A 26,592-nucleotide genomic window follows, 5' to 3' on the forward strand; every position below is an offset into this window, starting at 1 on the left:
TTTGATCACTTAGCTTACATGGAAAATTTTTTCCTAAAGAATGCAGAAAGGAATTTCTATAAAGCAATTAATTTATCCTCTTTTGCCCAGCCAAAAGCAGCTGGGCCGTTTCCTGTCAGTTTAATAATAAACAGCTCAGCCCTCTCTTGCCCTCACATCTTGAGCCCCACATGCTCCTCAAGATATGGTAAATGCCTGTCCGGGACATATGACAACTTAAAAGATCCTTAGCGTGTGGAATCCTGTTGAGAAGTTCCGATGGTCCCAAAACGTGGTTCCTGCTTATAAAGCCCAGGATCTAAAATAAAGGAGAGGCACTTTGGGCCAATGGCAACTTTACAGTTTTCAGGGTGCTACAAACTTGTCTTGAGGCTATAATTAAAAGTAACAGTATATTGTCTGAAAGGCCAAAATTAGCATGGCAGACGCGATACACTCTAACCAACCAGGAACAGAAAAGAAACGTTTGGTATTATACGTTACACATTTTTAAGGAAAATTTATTGTGGCTGTCAGATTGGAGCTGACAACGTATAAAACATCACCGACTTTTCTCTTTCATTTACCTTTGGAAGGAACAGGCTGTGGTCAGAGGCAGGCTAAGTGTCGGGTAGAGGCTTGTCTTTGTGCTGCTTTAGAGAGTCTACAGTTGGAGAGGAGAATTCACCAAGGCAAACTTGGCATGATGTGAACACTCTGCTGAAGGAAATTCTGTCCCTAAAAGTCGTGCCATAGGGCTATCTCTGGACTTGAAAGCGTGCTGTTCTTGGCACTGGCCCAAGATCCTGGGCATCTTCTTAGCAGTCCTTTGCCTGGGCCTTCACCCCATTCCGTGAGCTCTCAGGTAGGAGAAGTGATTACAGCAGAAACCGCAGTTACAAAGACAACCAGGTACAAGAGAGAAAGGAGAAGATGGGGCCTGGAGTTCCTCCCTGCTCTGTGTAATCCTTCTCCCGTAAGTCCGCATTTGGTGTTGCCCGCACCTAACTCTGGCACCTAGTATGAGGTAGCAAGATCAGGCCACACATGCCCATCTGTTAAGCTGGTGATGTTTGTGGAAAGTCCCTACTTTCCCGTGTTAGCTCTGCTTCCTCAGACAGCAACCCTGCATTTAGTAACAGTATCTCAGTAAAAATGCAGTGAACTCTATGAGTGATAACACACTAAGTCCTTACCAGCCCAAACCAATTCATGGTGAAGGATGGATCTGCTGGCGGCCAATTTTGAAGGTGGTTGGGGGAGAAGAAAGGTACAGTTAGAACCTTGGAGACCATGTCTGGACGAGAATTCCAGAACATTCTGCAAATGGGAGGAGCCAAAGAGGGAAGGGAATAGGAAGGTGGAGGGGGTCTAAAGGCAACATCACTTATGCCCCAGTTTTCTTCAGGCCCTGATAATTGAATCAGACAAAAGAAAAAACAAAAAAAGAGAGAGAGAGAGCTCTTTACATAGGTGAATGGTGTTTCTTTGAAAGGAAGAAATGTGAAATTGACCAAATAAATCTGGTAATGAGCCAGGCCATATGATGAGAGAAAGTTCGATGTTGGAGACCAAAGAACAGGGCGATGTTAATGTTTTCTTTAAAAGGTGCATACCGGGGCACCTGGGTGGCTCAGTCAGTTAAGCATCTGACTCTTGATTTCGGCTCAGGTCGTGATCTCAGGTTCGTGAGAATCGAGCCCAGCATTGGGCTCTGTACTCAGCGTCAAGTCTGCTTGTCCCTTTTCTCTCTGTCTCTCATAAATAAATAAAATCTTAAAAAAAAAATTAAAATTAAAAAAAAAAAAAAAGATGTACCAAGGAGAGTATAGGGAAAAATAACCAAACAACTGATGAGTCCCTCTGGGACTCCAGGACACAAGCCCAAGGTAGAGCCTGAGTGTGGATGTACAGAACACCTCAGTGTTGGCGTTCGGAAGAGACACCTCAAATGAGGCACCCCACCCCCATCACTAGAAACTGCACTATTCTGAATACAAGCTTCCTTTTCTGAAGACATTGAAGTTTTAATACAAAGTCTGTACAGCTTGTTTACTCAACTTCACTTATTTTTTTTAATTTAGAGAAGATCAGAAAAGAACATTTTAATACAATTTATATAGAGACAATGGAAGGGAATTGGAAATATTTTGGTTTACTTATAAATGATAATACTGTCAAGAGGACTTAAATTGGAAATATTTAGGGGCACCTGGGTGGCTCAGATGGTTAAGCGACTGCCTTCGGCTCAGGTCATGATCTCAGGGTCCTGGGATCAAGCCCCGCATCGGGCTCCCTGCTCAGCGGGGAGCCTGCTTCTCCCTCTCCCTCTACTCTTCTCCCTGCTTGTACTCGCTCGCTGTGTCAAATAAATAAATAAAATCTTTAAAAAAAACAACAACTGGAAATATTTATTTCCCCAAAGATTGCCACATTTTTGAAACAAAGATTTCTCTGCCATAAAACTAGGTTGAATATTTTAAAAACGACAAATGGACACCATAAAAGGTTTTTGGTGTTTTTGTTTTTTGTTTTTTTGTTGTTTTTTGTTTTGTTTTGTTTTTTTGGTTGAAAGTGCCCTTTTGGTTAAAGGATTAGCAAATTCAAGTAAATTCTACAGGCTCATTAACTTGCCATATTTGACTAGTTCACCAAAAGTGGGAGCAGTGAAAAGATATAAAATAGCAGCTCATGATCTCTTTCTCCAGCTGACGTTAAAGAGACATTAAAAAACGAACAGCAAATTCAAATTACTTGTAACATAAACAAGGAAACACACTTCTTTCCATACTTCAGGTGTGAATAACAATTTATGCAGAATTATATTCTATTTTGGCTGTGTGGAAATATTTTTACTGTCAAAAGGAAAACCTTCAAGTCACTTAAAATTTTTTAAATACCCAATATTCACATGTGATCTTCAATGTCAACTAAGAAATCCTAAATTCAGGGGTGCCTGGGTGGCTCAGTTGGTTGGGCTTTTGATTTCGGCTCACATCATGATCTCAGAGTCATGGGATTGAGCCCTATGTCAGACTACGTTCTGGGCATGGAGCCTGCTCGGGATTCTCTCTCTCTCCCTGCCCCTGTTTGCCTCCCCCACTCCAAAAAAAGAAAGAAAAAGAAATCCTTAATTCAATACTCAGAGAAAAAAAAAAATCTCAAAAATTTCATTTTTTCTGTGGCACCACCCTTTATCCAACTTCCTTGGACTTGTTGAAAGTCTTACTTAAAAACTGGTAAATTACCTGTGAATTACATACCCTCAATCTCTGGATTCCTGATATTAAACAAATTAGGATTTCCCAGGAATCCTGATATTAAACAAAACATGTCAGTCCGTAAATACTGAGCTGTTTGGGGGCCAGTCAGATCTTTCTTCTTTGTATCTAAAATCCAAATTTCAGGGGCACCTGGGTTGCTCAGTCATTAAGCGTCTGCCTTAGGCTCAGGTCATGATCCCAGGGTCCTGGGATCGAGCCCTGCATCGGGCTCCCCGCTCAGCAGGAAGCCTGCTTCTCCCTCTCCCACTCCCCCTGCTTGTGTTCCCCCTCTCACTGTGTCTCTCTCTATCAAATAAATGAAATCTTAAAAAAATAAAATAAAATAAAATCCAAATTTCACTGGTCGCAGAGACTAGAACCCAAGACTGATCCCCAGGGCAGCATCTCTGTCTCCACACTCTGATGTCTTCCCAGAGAATGAACATAGCTGTAACCCCACCCGTGGGAACGTGCATTGGCTTGAGGGGGCCAGATGTGAATGGAAATGTGCTTGTTACACCAAAAACAGAGAGGTCATCTCCCAACATCCGCAAACATTCTCCTCCTTTCCATCTGAAAATCAAGTTTCACGCATTATATCACTGAGTTGATTAAGTCTCTGAAGGCTGGGCAGTGTTTCTAGCAGATCGTTTTCAGTTTTAGTGCTGGGGCCGGGGGGGAGTTAGAATTTTGAGTTTGAAAATGCATCTCTGTTCATAGCTAATTCCAGAGAAAAATCGAGTTAGTGTTAGCCCACTTTACTAGAAAGATTAAAAAACCGACCCCATAAAAGTGTATTTGCACTGGGATGAAGGGATTCCACCACAGGGTTTTCAGGTGCTGGAAGGCCATGTCTAGTTGTGTTTAGAGTGGAGATGGTCCATCTCTCTCGGAAGTTAATCTGCTCGCCCATCTGAGGCGAAACTAAACGTATTACGGCATATGGAAAAAACAGCCTCAACAGATTCCACAGCAAGGCCGTGGTGAGAACTGATGTGGGCAGGCAAGCTGGCTTGCTGGAAGCTGGGGCTGGCAATGACCAACAGCAAGGGGTTAACAGCATGGCTCTGGCCTTAGCTGGGTGTCCCACACCTGGGTTCCCACCACTGCTTTACCACTCACAACTGCATAACCTGACCCAGCCTCAGTTTCCAAATCCACACCTTGGGATAAGAACACCCTTCACCCATTACGCTGTTATAAGAATTATAGAATTATAACGATCCAATGATATAAGACATAATTATATGCATGTCAATTGTATGCATATGAATATATAATAATATATATAGTTACATGCATGTGGAGGACGTAGCAGGTGTCAATAAGTACAAGAATTAATATGTTGGGGTTTTTTTTAAGTTTTTTTTTTTTTAAAAGAAAGGGTGGAACTTAATCTTCATTTACAGGACACAGCAAGGTAGGAGATTCCACATAGAAATAAGAAACCCAGGGCGCCTGGGTGGCTCAGTTGGTTAAGCGACTGCCTTCAGCTCAGGTCATGATCCTGGAGTCCCGGGATCGAGTCCCGCATCGGGCTCCCTGCTCAGCAGGGAGTCTGCTTCGCCCTCTGACCCTCCTCCCTCTCATGCTCTCTGTCTCTCATTCTCTCTGTCTCAAATAAATAATAAATAAAAATCTTTAAAAAAAAAAAAAGTGCTACCATAACAAAACATACTGAAAAAGAGTTCTTGGTAGAGAAACAGGAAGACAAACTTCTACCAAACAGAGTCCTCAGCAAACAACTTTCTGCCTCAGCTGCACAATCTAAAAGTTAAAGGTCCTAGGAGTGCCATCCTGAACTTGGAACCTATAGTTTCTGTCACAATCTTCTCATCTTCCTCTACAGAGAAATCCTGCTCAATCAAATTTAATGAAGCTTTCTCCACGGACTCATATTCATGGTTCTGTAGAGCTTCCACTGTGCCCAAACCTCCACATTCTTCCATCATTATACTAAGTTTCTCAGTTTCACCTAGTTTCTCAGCAGCCCATACAGCTTCCTTTTGTGTCTTAAAACCTGCCTTAGAGAGAACACCAACGAGGAATGGGACTAATCCATGATTCACAACTTGCTGTATCCGGTCCTGGCGGCCAGCTGTCATGTTTCACGTTGTCCATGTAGTTTCCTTCTGAATATTAGTTTTGGGGTTCATTAGCAGGCTGGGAAAGACAGCAAGTGGTCCTGCATCTATTACAACCCCAGTCTGTTCATCTGTCCCAGTGACAATACCTCCTGTGGCTCTTAGCACAGGAGTCACAATGGGCAATTCAGTAGCTCCTAGAAGCTTCACAAGCTGGGGCACAACTCCTGTTTTCACAACCATTTCAATCCATTCATCTGGACCATCGGGAAGGTAGCCAATGGCCCAGCAGGTATCTGCTAATATTTCTGGATCACCATGATGCAGGAGACAAACTAATGTAGGAAGAATCTGCTCAACAGCATCTAACGGGGGTGCAGGATTCTTGTTGTAACAAAGGTCTGGAAGTGTCCAAGTAAGGTTATGTAAGTAACCACATGCTAAAGATCACATATCAGGAACTGCAAGGAGAGCCCATAGCGGGTCAACTGCACCATACTTGATAACCAAGTCTCAAAAACCGAACCATCACCTGCAATGTTTCCTAGAGCCCATACAGCTTGTTCACTGATGTGGGCATGGGAAGATGCCAAAGGAGAAATGAATGCTGGGATAGCACCTCCATCTACCGCAGCCTTGGTCTGTTCTGATGTCCCAGAAGCAATGCTAGTGAGAGCCCAGGCAGATTCAAACTGAATGAGACTACAGTCAGTTATGCCCAAGAAGACACAAACCAGTCCAGATTATGTTGTCTATGATGGGCTGTTCTTCCCTAGAAAGTAGTTTCCTAGCAGCTTGAGTAGCCTGGAGCTGGCTTTCCAAATTGTTGCTATGTATGCCTTTGACAATGTCATCAACAGACCAGTGTTCAGTGCCCTGGTTGTTGTGGTTTTCCTGCAGTGGAGAGGTAGTGTCATCAGGAAATCAGCTTACGTTTCTCCTTTTCAGCATCTGGTCAACCTTCTTAGCTTTCCTCAGCTCCACGTTAACTTCTATCCAGTGCCGCCTCATTTCTGTACTGTCTTTCCCCTTGTTCTTGAATCTGTTAAGGTGGGCAGCTGGTGAATTAGCATTCTTGTTGGTGGACATGGTTATGAGACAAAGGGAGAAAGCTACACGGCCGGCTCAGGCTTCCACAGGAGGCGGTCTGGGGCATGCAGGCTGCGGGTCAGCTGCCCTCAAAACGTCCACCACGGATCACCCCAAAGAGGGTGTGGCTAAAGATTTTATGTATTTATTTATTTGAGAGAGAGAGCATGAGCTGGGGGGTGGGGGGGAGCAGCAGAGGGAGAGGGAGAAGCAGACTCTCGGCTGAGCAGGGAGCCCGACGCGGGGCTCGATCCCAGGACCCCGGGATCATGATCTGAGCCAAAGGCAGACGCTTAACCGACTGAGCCACCCAGGCGCCCCAAGAATTAATGTTTTAAAATAATTATTAGTGATCACATTGTGTCTCTCTTTCCTTCTGGCAGGGCAAGAAACATACCACTGGTTTCTCAGTTTCTCCAGTTTATATTAGTCTTCCCCTGTCAGTGAAGACACATTATACAATGATCTTTCTACTTTTCAGCAAAACAGAATTTTGACAAAAGTCATAGTCACATTACTATCATTTTTGATAGGCATGGGGCCCAAATTTCTTCTCAAGTAGAGTCTGGCACCTGGCACTCATCCTTTAAAATGGGTGGAGTAGGGGAAGAATTTATAAAAGGACAAAGCGCTGTTAGCCCTGAAAGGGATTTTAGAGATCATCTCATGATGTGAAGGCTCATGCTGACCTTCTCTCCTGAAAAGCACTGGTATTTGATTTTGCTCACATAAAACAAAACACCTTTTAAAAATTTTTACCTACCCCTTCTTTAAATATGGAATAAAGAATATGCTAGTTTCTTCGTCTCACATGAGAATTTGATTACTTATACCAAATCATTTTCCCTTTCCCAAAAGACAGGAAGAAAGAGGAATGATATTTCTCAAACACCTACATGATAAGCAATTTCCACATAATCTCATTTAATCCCCATAACAACCCTAGGAAATAGAAGATTATCTTTTAATTAACAGATAAGGAAATTGAGGCCCAGAGAAGCTAAGTGACTTGCTCAAAGCTGGTCAGGAAGTGGTAAAATGGGCACTGGAATCCGGTTGTGACTCAAATATTCATGTTCACTCCAAAAATGACTTGGTGTCTCCACAGCCCTCACCCTGTGTGATTTTCTTCACAGCACTTACCACCACTCAACATTGTATTATATATTGATCTGTGTATTTGTTATCTATTTCCATCATTAGAACCTAAATTCTGTAAGAGCAGGGTCTTTCTATATCCCTCAAGTGTAAAACAGTGCCTGGCACATAGTACATGCTCAAGTAAATGTTTGTCACATGAATGAATGGATGAATGAATGAGTTAGTGAGTTAATTAATGAATTAATAAGGGGATATAACAGAGAATTAAATGTCAGATTTTTCTTTAAAGATTTTATTTATTTGAGAAAGAGAGAGAGAGAGAACGAGTGATTGGGAGGAAGAGAGAGAGAGAGAGGGAGGGAGAGAGGGAGGGAGGGAGACGCAGATTCCCTGCTGAGCAGGAAGCCCAACGTGGGACTCAATCCCATGACCCCAGGAGCATGACCTGAGCCAAAGGCAAATGTTTAACAAACCGAGCCACCCAGGCACCCCTAAATGTCAGATTTAAATGTAAATAGCATATAACTCTGGCAATAAAAAAGAAATTGTGCATAATAAGTTATTTTTTCTAGGTGATCTCATACTTCTATATAATTTTATTCTCTTCAAGAAAATATACATTTAACTGGCTTAAGAGGACTAGTTTACAGATTCTTGATACAGCTGGAAAAGTTGGTAATTAACATCAGGATACCCTCAAATAGGACTGAGATTATCCAGAAAAGCATTCATTTAAAAACTGTGGCCACAAGGAAACTTCATGAATTAATAGTATTTGTCCAAACCAAATTTATCTTTGGGTTCATTGACTCAATCACAATAATGGTTGCAGTTCAATCTTTTGAGGTTGATTTTTTCCTTGAGGCTGTCTATAAAAGATTGACCTTACCTGTTTGTACCTATTTGAACATAAACCATCCTTCGGTACTTCCCCAATTTATCTTTGGGTTCATTGACTCAATCACAATAATGGTTGCAGTTCAATCTTTTGAGGTTGATTTTTTTCTTGAAGATGTCTATAAAAGATTGGCCTTACCTGTTTGTACCTATTTGAACATCTTTCAAGTATTTTAAAATCTCATTCTGAAGACAAATGTCACGCAACACTCCAGAAAGACAACTGGGCAGCTATATAAATCACTGAATAACCTTTGAGTCTGTGGTTCAATTTCCAGCATTTATACTGAAGAATCATTCAAGATGAAAAAAAAATTACAATCCTCACAATGAAATGTTATGCATTCATTTAAAAATGTCATGCAAGAATATTTAGTGACATGAAAAGTTGTTCATACTATATTTTTAAATTAAAAAGCAGGTTACAAAACAGTCTATAAGTCTGCTTCCAATTTTGTAGAAAACATGCATGTATGTGTGTGAGTCTGAAAAATATATATATATCAAGCTGTTAAAAGTGATAAACTTTTGGTCAAAGAACTAGAAATTATTTATTTATTTGTTTTAGAGAGAGCGCAAGCAGGGAGAGGGAAGGGGCAGAGTGAGAGAGAATCTTAAACAGGCTCCACTCTTAGCGTGGAGCCCAACGTGGGGGCTGAATCTCATGACCCTGAGATCAAGACCTGAGCCAAAATCAAGAGTCAGACACTTAACCGGCTAAGCCACCCAGACGCCCCTAGAAATAATTTTTATCTTAAAAATTTCTGCTTCACATGCATTCCTGCTTTTTCTATAATTCACACATATAGCTTTTGTAATAAGAAGCCATTTGTCACTTAAGGAAAGTCTAGGAAACAGGTCTGTTGTCTCCAGTCTGTAACTCTAGCTGCTTGTCTTCAGGATGAACCCCTTCTTCTCCCGAATGGCTCTGCGTTCCCACATTTCTTCCCCATCTCTCATATAAGCATCCCTGGTGATCACATGATATGCATTATCTAAGTGGCTCTACCAAGTTCCCCCTGCAGACTTTCAGAACTGCCACAGTTTTCCACAGAAGTTACTTTTTGGAAAAGGCAACAGTGTGTGCCTACCATCTCTTTCAGTTTTCAGAAAATGTGAGGTCATGGGGAAATTGAAGGTCCAAATTTCCCCTTGGCCTTTACGTCTCTTTCCTTTTGAGTGAACTATGATGTATGTGGTGTGTATGTGTGTGTGTGTGCACGTGGGCACGTGCCTGCGTGTTCTGACGGACAGGCTCTGTAAATGAGTTGAAACCTTACTTTATGTTGTTGCGGTCACTGCTTTTAACATTTCTCTATCCCTCATGTTCAGTGTTTTTTTACTTTGTCCGTATTTATTCTTAGTTTTCTTTTCCGAGCACCTTCCTAGCGGGAGACCTGGTTCCAGGTCCGTTACATAGGACACGTTGACTAAGCACAGAAACGTGGCACTCGTTTGCATTTCACAAATGTTTCATTACTATGTGTGTTGTGCTCTTTGACTTACGCAGCATTTTCATAGAGATTGTATCATTTGACCCAGTGACATGGGCATTATTCTGTCTTACAGATGGAAAAACTTAAGACTCAGGGAAATTAAAGAACTTGCACAAGATGCTCCCACTGAGAATCAGTGGAGGGCGACCGGAATCGGACTTGTTGGCCTCAAGTTTCTGACTGGAAGGTCTCTACTCTCTTCTCCCTGTAGTGAGGGCTCTCTGAATTGTTTATCACTACAAATGATAATATGAATGAGAAGATTGATGTCACAGACTATTAAAATGATTAAAAGGCAAATAAAACAAGAGGATTCCTCAGACCCAAAGTAAACCAGTCACGAAAAGCAAAGTGACTCAGCTTTCTCATCAAAATTCTGTCACAGAGGGGAGGTGGGACCATTACAAGGTTACCCCTCAAGTGGGAGTGAATGTTTTAGAATGCTTCTTTCTCTTAGATAACATCTTGTTTCCCGTCAAATAAAAAATTCTGATTTAATCACTCAAAAGCTGTTTAAAAATATCTTAATCTTCTGGTTTTTCCTCAAATGCTTTTTAAATGCTTGTTCTCTGGGGAAAAAAAAAAATGGCTGAGCAACTTGGCTCCTTACCAATCTGTGGGGTCTCTAGAATGAAGATTAACTTTCACATGGCACTTCTAGAGTCCTCAATTTCAATGAGATTTTAAGTTGTTTTGTTTTTCTACTATCAGCCACCCTACCTTAAAGGATAGGTATGCCTTGTATTCTTAGCATCTCCATCTAGAATCTTAGGTGTTTCAGCTATACACATTTAGATATTGCTTCCTTGGTAGTCTCCACACCCATATCCCCTGTGACTTAGACCACAGAGTTTTCATCTATCTGCCAACAGCACAGCAAACCAGGCCTATCTGTATGTTGACTGACATTTGGTTAACGGCCCCTCCTTTGTGACTGGGACCCTGTGTGGCACAGATGGTTAGCTGACCCCCCAAAGATTCATGCTCCCCATTCCCAGGGAGGATTTGTTGCTGGAAAGTGACAGCCAGACAAGAACCGTATTCACCAACCCTCCTTGCCTATCGGTGGACCTTGTAAGTAGTTCTCATCATGTAATGTGAGCAGAAGTTGATGCGTACCACTTTTGAGTTGAGGTATTTAATGATGGGCTACAAAGTCTTTCACCGTCTCTTCTTCTTGGCCATTGGCTGAATGATGCCAAAGTAACCTAACAATTACAAGATGGCAGAGCCATAAGGTTGAAGCTGCCTGGGTTCCAAAGTCACTGCTTAGAGGAGAGCCACCTGATCTGTATCAGTCTGTGGCATGAACATAAAATAAATGTTTGTTGGGTTATTCCACTGAGATTTTGGGATTATTTGTTATGACAGCTCTTTTACCCAGATTCATATTGGACCTATAAGCCCAGATATCCCTCCTCATGAGGCCTAGATCATTAGGCCTGGATCTTCCCTCCTCATTAGGATTCTGGAGTTTGATGAGCCTGAATCTGATATGAGTATTAACGGGTCAGAGGTGGCATGATGCTACAATGGAAGTTCTGTCACTGATTCATGCCCACCGCAATTTTGGGGGGCTATGGCAGAGACCGCTGGTCGCCTATCAATAGCCATTATCCCCTTCCTTCTAGCTCAACCCAGGTTTTGTTGGAGGTGGCAATGTGCTGGCCCAATAAAAACTGTATTTACCAACCTTCCTTGTAGGTAGAGGGATCTGACCAAATATGATATGTAGCAAATGTCCAGTTTCCAGTTTTTGGAAAAGTTCCTTAAAGGGGAGCAACGTTAGCCGACGTGCCTCTTTGGCCTTCTGTCTTCTTCCTGTCTTCAAGGTTTTTCCAGTGCGTAGTTTCAGGAGCCACCTTATGACCATGAGCATGAGAACCACGCACCAAGGATGATGGGACACAAAGACACGAGGTCTCCGGTGGCATTTTGGGCTCTCCTACCAAGTGTGGGTTGCCAACCACTGGAATTCCTGTTACGTAAGACAAACTCCCCATCTGCTGAAGCCACTGTTTTGCGGGGTTGTCTCTTCCCTGCAGCTGCTAAAAGCAATCCTAGCTTACTGAAGGGTGACCCTTCTGACACAACCCATGTCTTGTATCTTCATTTCAGGCTGGTCTTTCTGCCTTCCTTGCTGTATTCTCTTCTTTTTTTTTTTTTTTTAAAGATTTTATTTATTTATTTGAGAGAGAGAATGAGAGACAGAGAGCACAAGAGGGAGGAGGGTCAGAGGGAGAAGCAGACCCCCTGCCGAGCAGGGAGCCCGATGCGGGACTCGATCCCAGGACTCCAGGATCATGACCCAAGCCGAAGGCAGTCGCTTAACCAACTGAGCCACCCAGGCGCCCTGTATTCCCTTCTTCTACTCACTTTAATTCTTCCCAGCCCAGGACTTACACTGGACCATAGCATTACCGAATCTCTAAGCCCATAGGGTAACTCTTGAGGATAAAGTGCTCGCTGACCCTTTTTCCAGTCATTTAATTTAGCCTCAAATCCTGCTCCTTGGAGTGACACATAGGAATTTCCAAGCCCCTTGTCTCCATAATACCCTCACACCGCTGCTTCGTCTCTGGACCAGACAGCTCTGCCATCTCGACTCCATCGGTGTAATTATGGTATTTAAGAGAAACCCAAGAAGTTATATAAGTTCATTCACCTGCCTCCAGGCAGGACTGCAATTAGCTCTTCCAGACATATAGCTGGCTTCCATGGGCCAAAAAAGTGTCTCACAAAGCATGACTCATTGGTAACTATGAAGGAGTCCATTTCATCTGTTCTCAGTTTCCCTGCCAGTAAAACAGGTACTGTGATCGGAGCAGGGAACGACAAGACCTTCTGCTTAATCCATGAAGTTGAAACTGGAATACGATGGCTTGCTTTCTTCAGTGCTGTACTGAGATTAAAATGGCCAAATATTCTGCAACTCCTCCCGTCAAGAGATTGGGTCTATTTTCCCACCCATTAAAGCTCGGTTGCCTTGTAACTTGTTTGAACCAATGAATGTGGGGGGAAGGAATGTTGTATAAGCTCTAAAGCAAGCCTCAAGGAGCCTTGTGGCTTCCATGCTCCTCCTGGTAGAAAGTTCCCTCGACCACAGAAGGAATACCGAGCTAGAGTCCTGGAGGATATGGGGCCAAGTGAAGCGGGAGAACAGCACCAAGGTCCTGAACTTGCGAGTGAGGCCAGCGTAGACATCCCATTTCAACTGAGCCATCGGATAATTGCAGCCACATGGACGACCACAGCAAGACCAGCAGGGCTGCCCCACTGAGCCCAACCCGACTTGTCAACCCATAGAATCATGAGAAATAATAAACTGCTGTTGCTTTAAGTCAATAAGCTTTGGGGTAACATACTAGTTTCCCAGGCTGCCATAGCACATCACTACAGACCCAGTGGTATTTATTCCCTCACTGTTCTGGAGGCCGGAAGTCCAAATTCAAGGTGTCGGCAGGACCACGCTCCAGCCCTGACGCTCTAGGGAAGACTCCTTCCTTGATTCCCTACTTTCTGGTGGTTGCTGGCCAACTTCGTGTTCCCTGGATCGTGGTGGCGTAACTCCGGTCTCTGCCTCTGTCTTCACGTGGCCTCTTTTCTATGTGTGTCCGTGGCTCTGTGGCTCTTCTTCTAAGGATGCCGCTGATTAGACTTAGCGCCCACTTTAATGCAGTATGACCTCATCTTAACTTACATCTGCAAAGACCCTCTTTCTAAAACAAGATGACATTTGCAGGTACCAGGGCTTAGGAATCTTTGGGGAGAGACACGATTCGACCCACAACAGGTGGTTTGTTAGGCAGCAAAATATAACCGATACTGGTGTTCCTTCCTATAATTTTTGTACTTCAAACACATAAAGATAATAAAATAGAAAGGATTATCAGTTCTGAAAGATAATACATGACAGTGTTGAGAGTTTCAGAATCTCCGCAGAAGAAAACAGATAAGAATAATATTTTATTTATTGTCAAGGGTCCCAACGGTGGCGCAAAGCAAAATTTGTTATAAATCAGACAGTATCGGGTCATATCTTTATCCATGTGTAAGACTTATTTTATGGGAATGAAACATACATGCGCTTTCCCTCTCAGATCAGAGCATGCTCTGGCCAGCATGGCATGTTAAATCTGTGTAAAGGTCAAAGCTTTGTTAGAACCTTCTGGTTACCGATGTCCCACTTTCTCTTCTGCCTCATCCAAACTTTCTAAAGGAGTGGTCTCTACCAGCTTCCTCCATTTCCTCTGCACTGACTCCCCCCACAACCCTATGAAATCTGACTTCCTTCCCCACAACTCCACTAAAACTGCTGTTTTAGACGTTTACACTGACCACCAGCAAAGCAAATCCAATGGCTCTTTCTTTGTCCCCAGACCTTTCGAATTGCCCTGTTAGCTTGCTTTTCTAGCACTACCCTATCTGCCACATCTGGGCCAAATTCTTCTTCCTCTCTTTTTGCAGCTTTTCCCTCTTACACCAACTGGCAGTGGCTCATGCCCTGGTCCCATGATTTTCCTCTTCCCACTACACTTTCCCACCTTCATTGATGACTTCCTAATTAATATGTTCCTTCCTGACCTCTCATTCAAGTTCCAAACCTATATCTCAAGCTACCCCATGGAAATGCTGTATAGTTTATGCTTCTCTGTATCAATCAGAGTGGGCTTGGTTATGCAGTGATAACAAATAATCCAAAAATCTTAGTGGCTTATAAAAACAAAGACCACCAGAGAGCAAGTGTGGCTCTCCCCTAACTGTCTTTACTCCAGGGCGCAGGCTACAGACCCATCTGGAACATTGCTGATCGTACAGAACAGGGAGAAATTGACATGGCTCTTAAAGCTTCACCTCGAAGTGACCACATCACCTTCAGTAAGGTGAAAAGTAAAATCCTCTCACAGGGAAGGAGTAACTATCCATCACTGTGCAGCCTACTCCATTCTCTTAAACAAAAACTCTACAAGAGAAGTTTAAATCACCCTCCCAAAACTTACTCAGATTTCAAGTTTTCACAATTACTCACTGGCACCATCTTTATCCAGTTTCCTCAGAATGGAAATCTTGGTGTTATCTCTTTTATAAATCTCACCTTTCCTAATTACAAAATTTTGAAGAAAATGTGGGAAATATACCCACATACATACATACATACACACGCTTCACATGCCAGGAAACAAAAATCATCAGGAATACAACTACCCAGGTATAACACTGATAACATGTTCACATATGTCCTTCTGGTCCCCTCCTTACCATATGTATTGATCCATTAACTCTACAGGGAGATATATACATATTTGTTTTTCAATAAGAATGATTTCATACCATACATACAGCTTTGTGGCTGTCAAAATCTTATCAAGATAATTTCAGTATTTTCTTTTCTTCTGTTTTGAAAAATAGCATGGCAATGACTTGCAAATTTAAATATCCAGCTCTGACCTCTCTCCCGAGTCTCAGATTCCTAAATAAAACTACATAGTAGGAAATTCCACTTCCATTTCTAATATGCATCTTAGACTTAATATGCCCCCAACTAAACTCTTGATTCACCCTAAAAGGCTGCTCCTCGTCCACTCTTTTCAATCTCTGTGAAAAGCATCCATCTCCACCCAGAACTCCAACCCCAGAGACATGGCGATTTCTCTTTTTCTCCCACTATCCCCAGCCCACATCTAATCCATCCGCTCAATCTCCAAGTTGTATCTCAGACCTGACTGCCCCTCCCCCCTGCAGTCCCAGCTGCCACCACCACCCATCTGGAACCTGACTACCTCCCCGTTATTTTCCTTGCTTCCACTCTTTGCTTCTCTGTGGGGAAGCCAGAGTGCACTTTTAAACCCAGAATGGAAATCTTGGTGTCATCTCTTTTGGGATGTCAATCGAGTCATGCCTCTGTTCCAGAATCCTTCCCATTGCACTTAGAATAACATTTCAACTTTTCCCATGGCTTATAAGGATTTGATTGCTGCCAACAACTTTTCTCCTCATCTCTACCACTCTCCCTTCATCCACTCTACTCCAGACACGCTGGCTCTTTCTTTTCTTCCAACACACCAGACTTACTCCAGCCACAGCACTTGCTAATTCCCCCACCCAGTCCCAGCCCCAGTCACCGACCCACTCAGGGATGCCTTCCTCGTCCATTCTTTTGAAGTATCCACACTCTCCACATGACCCTTGTACATTCTCTGCATGGCTCTTATTTTATCTGATATTTCCTTGTTTCTTTCCTGGTTTATTATCTTCCCACTGGAAAATGACTTACATTTTTTGTTAAAGGTTTTATTTATTTTATTGAGAGAGAGAGAGAGAGAGCACAGGAGTAGGGGGAGGGAGAGGGGAGAGGAAAAGAGAATCTCAAGCAGACTCTGGGCTGAGTGTAGAGCTGATGCAAGGCTCGATCTCATGACCCTGAGATCACAACCCAAGCCAAAACTAAGAGTCGGTCGCTTAACCAACTGAACCACCCAGGCGACCCTGGAAAATGACTTCTTTTAGAATAAGAACCTAGACTGTCTTGCTCACAGCTCTATCCTTGGCCCTTAGAACTCTGCAGGTACACAGCAGACTACAGTCAATGTTCATGAGAAGAGCAAATGAACAATTATTGAGGTGCTTCTCAAATCCAGTTGATTCCCTTTGAAGTATCTGTGGCCACAGTCACTTTTCTTCTTGTGACTCCAGCCTAATCCCAGACCTCATCACCTCACAATGGGGATGACTGCAGCCGCCTCCTGATCCATCTCACAGAACTCCCCCTACCCCACCCATTCTGCACACAGCTAGTTACTCTTCCCATTATAACAGTTTCATCTGTTGCTCCCCTCCCTGTGCCTTCTGTCAACAATCCTGCCCTAACCCTCACCCAGCCACACAAACTCCATCTCCTCTGTTCTCTTAGTCAACCTGCTCCCTCCCGCTGAATTCTGGGGGGCAGACACTGGTTGTTGTTTTTTCCCCCTCTCATACTGCCTAGAGAAAGTTACAGGCAATCAAAAAAAATTCTTGTGAGTTGAATAAAGTGATTGGTATACAACAGGTAATATACAACAGTTACAGTGGATATATACAACAGAAAAAGTGGATACCCTTTCTAAAGGGATATTGTGAGAGCAGACAGTGATTTGGAATGAAAGAGGACAATACTAGCAGGTGAAGCAAACCAGTGAGAACGACAACAGGGAGGCGACAATCCTGTTCCCGCAGAGACCAGATGGCCACCGCTGCCTTGAAGCAGGAGATGGTACATTTTTAGTGGACTTTGAGCCTGCCTTCTTCTGCAAGCATAAGGGAAAATGGGCCGTCATGCTGGTATAAATCGGTGCCTGCTGACTGGCACCCCGCAGGCAGCTCTGGTTGGATTCCCCAATGACCCGGGACCCCGGGGGGTTATCTTCTTGGTGAGAACTCAACTTCTCTTGAGTTCTCAAGTACGGCGCCAAGAACCGAATGCAGACAACTCAAACAACTCAAACCACAGAAGGGGTCTGCTGTGTGTGGACTCTTGCCCTGTGTCGCAGCAAGGCAGAGCAGGGATTTGGAGGACAGCCCTACTATCTGTGGCCATTCTTCCCACTTTCTCTCATGGGGGGTGTGGTGCAACAGGGGACTACATCTCCCTGTTCAAACGGGAGAATCCAGCCCAACCATTCAGTTACACCCACGCCAGGAGAACCACATCCTTCTTAGCAAACACCATACACTCTTGTGCTAATCTACAGACTTTCTCCAATCAAATGTCTGGGCAATGAGGCAGAATCTTTATTTTATGCTTTAAAAACCATATTATTGGGGCTCCTGGGTGGCTCAGTTGGTTAAGCATCTGCCTTCGGCTCAGGTCATGATCTCAGGGTCCTGGGATCGAGCCCCACATCGGGCTCCCTGCTCAGCAGGGAGTCTGCTTCTCCCTCTCCCTCTGCCCCTAACCCTGCTCATGCTCTCCCTGTCTCTCAAAGAAATTTAAAAAGTAATATCTTTTAAAAATAACATTATTTAAAAATAAACATGTTATCAACTCAACTCCTTATCTCAGGTCAAACGCAAATCGCGGGTACATTCATCTGATAGAGACAAAAAAAATTTTTTTTTGTTTTAGTTTCCGGGCTTTTCCAGGAAATAGGTAATGTGACTATAACGTAAGGAGTGATTAAAAAAAGCATGACCAGATTGTACACATCTAAATACCTGTTGCTGGGTTTTTTGTTTTTTGTTTTTTTTATAATTTCACACAAGAAGGGCCATGCAGTCTATGCTGATAGAGCTGGCTTCCTGAAATCATCTTTGGGGGTTCTTCTTGGCAACTGCTTTCAGAGCCACTTGAAGAGGCCGCTAAAAACCAGCTCCATGATTTTAAAGTCATATCTTCTCATTAACTCAAACTGATACTACCTAATTTAACAGACTTGATTAAATGCTAATGACTTTGGCTCATTCCAGAAACCATACAGTGTATCATTTATGGATATGTGCGTGCGCGCACACACACACAAACACACACACACACACACTAAAAGTACAACTTGGTGGTAGTGCTGACCTCTGAAGGAGCAGAATATGGGGATTTCAAATTTATCTGTAATGTTCTCTTTTTTCATTTAGAAATATCTAAGACACAAGTGTCCAAATGTTGGGGCGCCTGGGTGGCTCAGTTGGTTAAGCGTCTGATGCTTGGTCTTGGCTCAGGTCATGATCTCGGGGTCATGAGATGGAGCCCCGTGTGGAGCCTATTTAAAAAAAAAAAAAAGTGACCAAATGATCACATTTGTTCATTCTGCTCAGCAGGCTCTCAGGTACCTGCCATGTTACCATCTATCTGTATTTACTATATTTTTGAAACTTTCCAAGTAAGAAAAAAAGCAGATTCTCCCCCAGGGGAAAAAGATTTCATGCCACTGAGCTTATTTTTTAAAATAAATGTCCCCCAAACTCTGAGAGCAATTCTAAAAGGATCTCCAAGAATGTTCTGGATACTGCTAGGATCCTTAGAATAAGCAGCACGAAGCCAAAAGGACCACTTTAAAGGTACAATGCCCAAAAGGCAGGGTTAGGAGGCAAATGAAGTCTCCCTCCTTTCACAGTCCATAATCTTGGGTTAATGTCCTTGCCCCTTGCAGACAAGGCCATGACTTTTTGTCTTTGTATTTCCAGGACCTGGTGCAGTGCTCAGAACAAAGTAACCCTCATTAGCTGGAGTGTATTCTCACTCTCAAACTTATGAGCCTAGGATTTGCAAGCCTCCTAACTTATCCACACACCAGAAAGTCAACAGATGGGAGAAAAAAGTTGATTACTTTACAGTTCTGCATTTCTTACTCTAGTTCCAGTTTAGCCTGAATACCATTAGGTAACCTGTTTGCTATTTTTACCTTTAACCTCTTGCATAGGAAGAACAATAAACTTTATCCTTTGAATGATAAGAGTGCTTGTGAAGCCTCAAGGTTTCTAAGCAGAGTGACACTAACATGTTGTACAAACATAAAGCCAATCCCAGAGCCAGAGGGACCCAAAAAAGTGTGAAAGAAGTCCAGTCTATGTATACCCGGATCCAAGGGAAAACACAGTGAATTACATCATCTGGATCTTGTTTGTGAGAGACAGGGATTCTGATTCCGACATGCCATTCCATTTCAAAGAGCAAGAGTTTATGCAAAGGACAGGTAGATTAGATTAGATTGTGAAAGCAAAGAGTGAGTGAAAGTGTGACAACTAGAGTCTAAAAGAATCAAGAAAGAATTAAGTTGCTAGAACAATCCACCTTCATCGTTAACCCACCTATTCAATGAATAAAGGCAGAAAGCAAGGAAGATGGAGGTTACCACCATCTTTAGTTGTCTATCGGGCAAAGGAAAAAGGAGAAATGTATGACCATTTTAATTTCTGAAGCATGACTTCAGAGGTCACGCAGGGATCTGGCAGAGAAGCTAAACAGGAAGAGGTAAGAGACATTTAAGAGCAGGGGTCAAGCTTGCAAATAAAGATTTAAAAGAATGATAAAACCCAGCGGGGCGGCAGGGATGTCCACTATCACCACTGCTATTCAACATAGTATTAGAAGTCCTAGCCACAGCAATCAGACAACAAAAAGAAATAAAAGGCATCCAAATCGGCAAAGAAGAAGTCAAACTCTCACTCTTTGCAGATGATATGATACTCTATGTGGAAAACCCCAAAAACTCCACCCCAAAACTGCTAGAACTCATACAGGAATTCAGTAAAGTGGCAGGATACAAAATCAATGCACAGAAGTCAGTGGCATTCCTATACACCAACAACAAGACAGAAGAAAGAGAAATTAAGGAGCCGATCCCATTTACAATTGCACCCAAAACCATAAGATACCTAGGAATAAATCTAACCAAAGAGGCAAAGGATCTGTACTCAGAAAACTATAAAATACTCATATAAGATACTCATGAAAGAAATTGAGGAAGACACAAAGAAATGGAAAAACGTTCCATGCTCATGGATTGGAAGAACAAATATTGTGAAGATGTCCATGCTACCTAGAGCAATCTACACATTCAATGCCATCCCCATCAAAATACCATCCACTTTTTTCAAAGAAATGGAACAAATCATCCTAAAATTTGTATGGAACCAGAAAAGACCCCACATAGCCAGAGGAATGTTGAAAAAGAAAAGCAAAGCCGACGGCATCACAATTCCGGACTTCCAGCTCTATTACAAAGCTGTCATCATCAAGACAGTATGGTCCTGGCACAAAAACAGACACATAGATCAATGGAACAGAATAGAGAGCCCAGAAATGGACCCTCAACTCTATGGTCAACTCATCTTTGACAAAGCAGGAAAGAATGTCCAATGGAAAAAAGACAGTCTCTTCAACAAATGGTGTGGGGAAAACTGGATAGCCACATGCAGAAGAATGAAACTGGACCATTTCCTTACACCACACACAAATATAGACTCCAAATGGTTGAAAGACCTCAATGTGAGACAGGAGTCCATCAAAATCCTAAAGGAGAACACAGGCAGCAACCTCTTCGACCTCAGCCGCAGCAACTTCTTCCTAGAAACACTTCTTCCTAGAAACATCGCCAAAGGCAAGGGAAACAAGGGCAAAAATGAACTATTGGGACTTCATCAAGATAAAAAGCTTTTGCAAAGCGAAGGAAACAGTCAACAAAACCAAAAGACAACTGACAGAATGGGAGAAGATATTTGCAAATGACATATCAGATAAAGGGCTAGTATCCAAAATCTATAAAGAACTGATCAAACTCAACACCCAAAGAACAAAGCATCCAATCAAGAAATGGGCAGAAGACATGAACAGACATTTTTCCAAAGAAGACATCCAAATGGCCAACAGACACATGAAAAAGTGCTCAATATCGCTCGGCATCAGGGAAATCCAAATCCAAACCTCAATGAGATACCACCTCACACCAGTCAGAATGGCTAAAATTAACAAGTCAGGAAATGACAGATGTTGGTGGGGATGCAGAGAAAGGGGAACCCTCCTACACTGTTGGTGGGAATGCAAGCTGGTGCAGCCACTCTGGAAAACAGTATGGAGGTTCCTCAAAAAGTTGAAAATAGAGCTACCCTATGGCCCAGCAATTGCACTACTGGGTATTTACCCCAAAGATACAAAAGTAGGGATCCGAAAGGGTACGTGCACCCCGATGTTTATAGCAGCAATGTCCACAATAGCCAAACTGTGGAAAGAGCCAAGATGTCCATCGACAGATGAATGGATAAAGAAGAAGTGGTATATATATACAATGGAATATTATGCAGCCATCAAAAGGAATGAGATCTTGCCATTTGCAACGATGTGGATGCAACTGGAGGGTATTATGCTGAGCGAAATAAGTCAAACAGAGAAAGACATGTATCATATGACTTTACTGATATGAGGAATTCTTAATCTCAGGAAACAAACTGAGGGTTGCTGGAGTAGGGGGTGGGGTGGGAGGGATGGGGTGACTGGGTGATAGACACTGGGGAGGGTATGTGCTCTGGTAAGCGCTGTGAATTGTGCAAGACTGTTGAATCTCAGATCTGTACCTCTGAAACAAATAATGCAATATATGTTAAGAAAAAAAAAAAAGAAGAAGGTAGCAGGAGGGGAAGAATGAAGGGGGGGAAATCGGAGGGGCACAATAACAGAAAATGAATTCAACAAATCATTGTATATGCAATCAATGCAATTTTACAGAGCCTTACCTCAATTACAATGTAGATCTACAGTGATTGACATGGAGAGTTGTTCATAATATTTAAAATTAACAAAACAAACCCCAAAGCAGCATATCCAATAAGATCTTATTTTTGTGAAAATGGAAGGCTATACATGCAAATGTTGAGCTGTAATTTATGGGTGGTCGACATTTTTGCTTACTTGTTTCCTATTTCTCACGTTGAACACGGATGAAAAGAACAGAGGGCAGGGGAAACTCTTTCTGACACCACCAATCCTGCTTTTTTAGTCCTGCATTTGATCTGAATGCAGTGGGACACAGTATCCTGTGCCAACTTTACCAATTTGTTTGATCTCACGGAACCCCGGCATACAGATGCCTTCATACATACTTTCAGAGAGATCAGCCTGTTTTTATTCTGTGTGTCCCCAAGTTGTCCAAACAGCCAGCTGCACCACTACAGCGTGAGTTCCAGAAGCAGAGGGACCACACTTACCACAACCATATAAACGCATGCATTTTCCTGGACCCTAGAGAACCCTTGCGGCTGCTGGTTGCTAATAAATTAGACTAGACCCTTGTGGGAACTGCAATAGTACATTTTGTTTTAACACTTTCCTATTGACCAAAACAGGAATAAGCACCTGATTGTTTGCCACTGAAAAAAATTAAGGCCTCCTGTTTCTTTTTTTTTTTTTTTTAACATTTTATTTATCAGAGAGAGAGATCACAAGCAGGGGGGAGGGGTAGAGGGAGAAGCAGGCTCCCCACTGAGCAGGGAGCCCAAGGCGGGGCTCGATCCCAGGACCCTGAGATCATGACCTGAGCCAAAGGCAGATGCTTAACCAACTGAGCCACCCAGGCGCCCCAGGCCTCCTGTTTCTTACCCTTCCTCAGCAAGAAGTCTGAGCGTCACACCCCTGCCTCCTCAAGGTCCCTGTTAAACAAGAGGACAGAAAGATGGGGAGCTCATAACATCACCCCATTCCATCACTAGCTCTGTCTGGGGAGCTGAGATGGGAGACCTCGTCCCTTGAGTTCTCTCTCTCTCCCCAGGTAACCACATGATGCAATTATATTTGCTTTCCACAGGTAACCATATGACGCAATTATACATCTATCTTCCATGTAGAAGTGAACATTAGCTCCACACATGCATGTGAACTGTCAGAGCTCAGAAAACTCCAAATGAAGAAAATTTCACCCTGGCAGAAGGTTCTTTCATTTGCACTTGACGCCCAAAGTCAAGGAGAGCTGTCCCAAGAATCTGGAAGAAAATGATTCGGAATGTGAAAGACCAAAATTCCTGAGTTTGATTGCCTAAAGCCTTGTCTATTGGTTGTTGGTCTAGAACACGTTCAACAAATGAAGCAATTCCAGAAAGCACCAACATCCTGCTCTGCCATCACTACTAAAGATTTAGTTTAGTTTCACTGCTGACACACATTTATACATAAATTTCTATGCCTGCATCATCTTCATAGACAAAATAGCAAATACTTCTCAGGAAGATCTCTATACCTTCATCTTGTTCTAGTCCTAATGCCCAAAATTATTGGGATTCTTAAATGCAATCTGTTTTCTCAGCTCCTTGTTTTTATCTTCCATAAAATCACTCTGTAATGATGATTATTTTGCTTAACATTTTGTCCCTTTTCTACAACAATGCAATGTAGATATATAAAGTTCTTAGCGCAATGTTTGGCACGTGGTGAACAGTCAATAAACGTTACTTATTTTCCTGTTATCTTAATATAAAACTGAGACGACAGCATGGTATAGAGATTAAAGGAGAGGATTTTGAAGCTAGGCTGCCTCCATCTGAACCCCAGCTCTGCCCTTTGTTAGCTATTTTGTGACTTTGGACAATTTTTAGGACTTCTCCGTGCTCAGTTTCTCCGTGTGTAAAATGGAGGTAATAATTGTTCATACTTCATAGGGGTAAATGAGTTATAACGTGCAAAGATTTAGACTGCCATACAGTAGCCATGTTATAAGCATAAGCTATTATTATTTATTCCTTTCAATCCTGAGTGTCCAGAAGATCATTTATGTTTTTTCCGCCTTCTGACTTTTGCTCTCTTTACCCAGAGTCCTTATTTTACTTTAATATGTGCTAAATTCTATATCTATTTTGTGTGTGAAAGAAACCAAGACTTCCCTTAATGGATTTTCAGAATATTAGTAATAATTTTTATAATCTATGAAAGCACTAAATGCCAGTAAGAAAGAAAGGTAGTTGATCAGACTTGGTGCTCGTACAAGGACTGTATTATGACACTTAAACCAGCAGTGTCTGAAATCCCAAATGCAAACATTACCATGAATTTCTTAACTCAATCTAGTCCTTTTGTGCACAGGAAGTCAGCGACAATTACACTGAAACAAAGATGAGTACGTGAAACTTATGCGAAATTAAATTTTACTTCCCCAGCTCAGAAAACTTCAGTGGAGGATCTTTTCCCCTGTATCTCCCTGAGAGGTGGGTTCTAGAGAAACGTTTAACTGTAACAAGTCACACGATTACATCATACAATTACACTTTGTCCCCAAAACAAAACAAAAAGTCCTATAGGATGGGACTCTTCCAACATGTGGATTTCCAACATATGGGAATTTAGGCCTCTTCAGAGCATGGGAGAGCCAGGGCAATCGTGGGGGATGGGCACTGGTGGGCATTCCCAGGTTCCTGTTTTGCTTTGGCCCTGCCCCTAAACTGAGCAATGTTACTTGGAGAAAGCCGCAGAATTTGGGAACAGTGGGGGACACTCTTTTCCCACTGTGAGTTAGTCAGCTCACTCTTTCCTGAGGTTGGTGCGGGCAGAACTGAGCTCTTTACAAAGAAAAATTTTAATATATCTGATTTGAATATTTCCGTAATAGGAAGCACGCTGATTTTACCCCCACAAACATTTTCAAGGGATAGTTCGTCTTATTCTGAGTAGAAAGGTGAAAAAATGGAAAAAATGGGAACCCATGCTAAATGTACTTTAGGGCCGTATTTCAACACTGGGGCATGCAAGGGAAAACATTTTCTTTTCCAACTGCAAAACTGCAAAATGTCACATTGGTGGTTTAAACACCGATCAGAACACAGAAGTTTGCCAGTGCGGCTACTGAGATGAGAATTTTTTTTTTTTTAAAGTCATTCCCTGCTTGCTTTCAAAGGAAATTATTAAGGCTCGTGCATCAAAATAGCACATGCCCAATTAAGAGCACAGACTTTGGAGTAGTTTGTAATCTCTGCTACTCTTGCTTGGCCTTTAACAAATTGCATGGCCTTTTGCAAACTACATCTCCCAGCTTCACTGTCCTATATGAGATTTCATGTGAGTCTCCTAAGATTTTTGTAAGGATTTAGTGATATAATCCATGAAGCATATCACAGTGTCTGGGACAGAGTAAGTGTTCAATGAATGGTGAGTTTTAATATGATGCTAATACCAGGTATGTCCTTACTAAATCCACTCCTTTGAACAATACTTTCTGCTAAGCTCCTTAGTATAACTCTTTCACCTAAGACACAAATGCTTCCAAAGGGAAAGCAGAACCCCCCCCCCCCCAAATAGGAATATCCGATCCTTTTTCTTGCCTGAGGATTAGGGAACCTTTTATACTTAACTTGAATGGGGGCTCTTCTTGTTCAGATTGCATCACACACTCTGTTCCACTGGGTGTGTCTGGTGATCTCAGCAAAGGGATGGAAGTCACATGAGGGAGAACATCCGCCCCAGCAGCTCCAACCTACGGCTGGTGGACCCAGCCCAAAGTGCTCTCTAACTGCAGCTTCCTCTCCTACCCTTCTTCCTTAGGCTCTCAAAAGCGATGGTAGGGACAGTGATGAAGCTGATGGCAAGGTCAATGAGGACCGCTAACACTTAACACTTATTCTGAGCCACACGCTATAGGCACTTATTTCCCTCAATCTTCCCAACGGTCGGAAGAAGTAGGTCCTATGATTTATCCCATTTGACATATAAAGAAACCAAAGTTTACAAAGGTTAAATAACAGGCCCAGGGCCCCACAGTGTGTAGCAGGGGGCCAATCTGCAAGCAGGTCCTAATTCTAGCCAGGGCCTTTATTCTTAACCCTCAGGCCACACCAGCCCCACGACTACTTTCAAGAGTGCATACAGGATTAGTGCAGGTCCCGCTGCTCTCCCCAGATCAACTCCACCAAACCCCACAGTCTCGAACATCTTTCTGTCCCAGCCATGCTTCCTGAGCTAAAATTCACAGGGCCCGAAGAGCAGTAGCCCTGGCAAGTGGTACACCCATTGCTCACTTCAGTTTGATTCCCATACTCCCCAAACGAATTCATTGCCCCTTCTGGCTTGCAACAGCCATGAACCCTAATGCTGAATAAATAAAAATAAATAAATAAATAAATATAAAATAAAATAAAATCCCGGGCGCCTGGGTGGCTCAGTTGGTTAAGCGACTGCCTTCAGCTCAGGTCATGATCCTGGAGTCCCGGGATCGAGTCCCGCATCGGGCTCCCTGCTCG

At 42.7% G+C, this 26,592-nt stretch overlaps 1 protein-coding gene and 1 pseudogene across 1 annotated transcript in view; both read right to left on the reverse strand.

Moving 5' to 3' along the window:
• The window catches only part of DOCK8 (dedicator of cytokinesis 8), a 226,633-nt gene that overhangs the window by 198,414 nt on the left and 1,627 nt on the right, over positions 1–26,592 (reverse strand). The gene's annotated exons all lie outside the window — the stretch shown is intronic.
• Positions 4,907–6,585, reverse strand: LOC123849321 (importin subunit alpha-1-like; annotated as a pseudogene).

Source organism: Mirounga angustirostris, unplaced genomic scaffold (assembly GCF_029215605.1).
Source record: "Mirounga angustirostris isolate CCGP_5_RB_7025 unplaced genomic scaffold, mMirAng1.0.hap1 SCAF_15, whole genome shotgun sequence".
Classification (NCBI taxonomy): Eukaryota; Metazoa; Chordata; class Mammalia; order Carnivora; family Phocidae; genus Mirounga; species Mirounga angustirostris.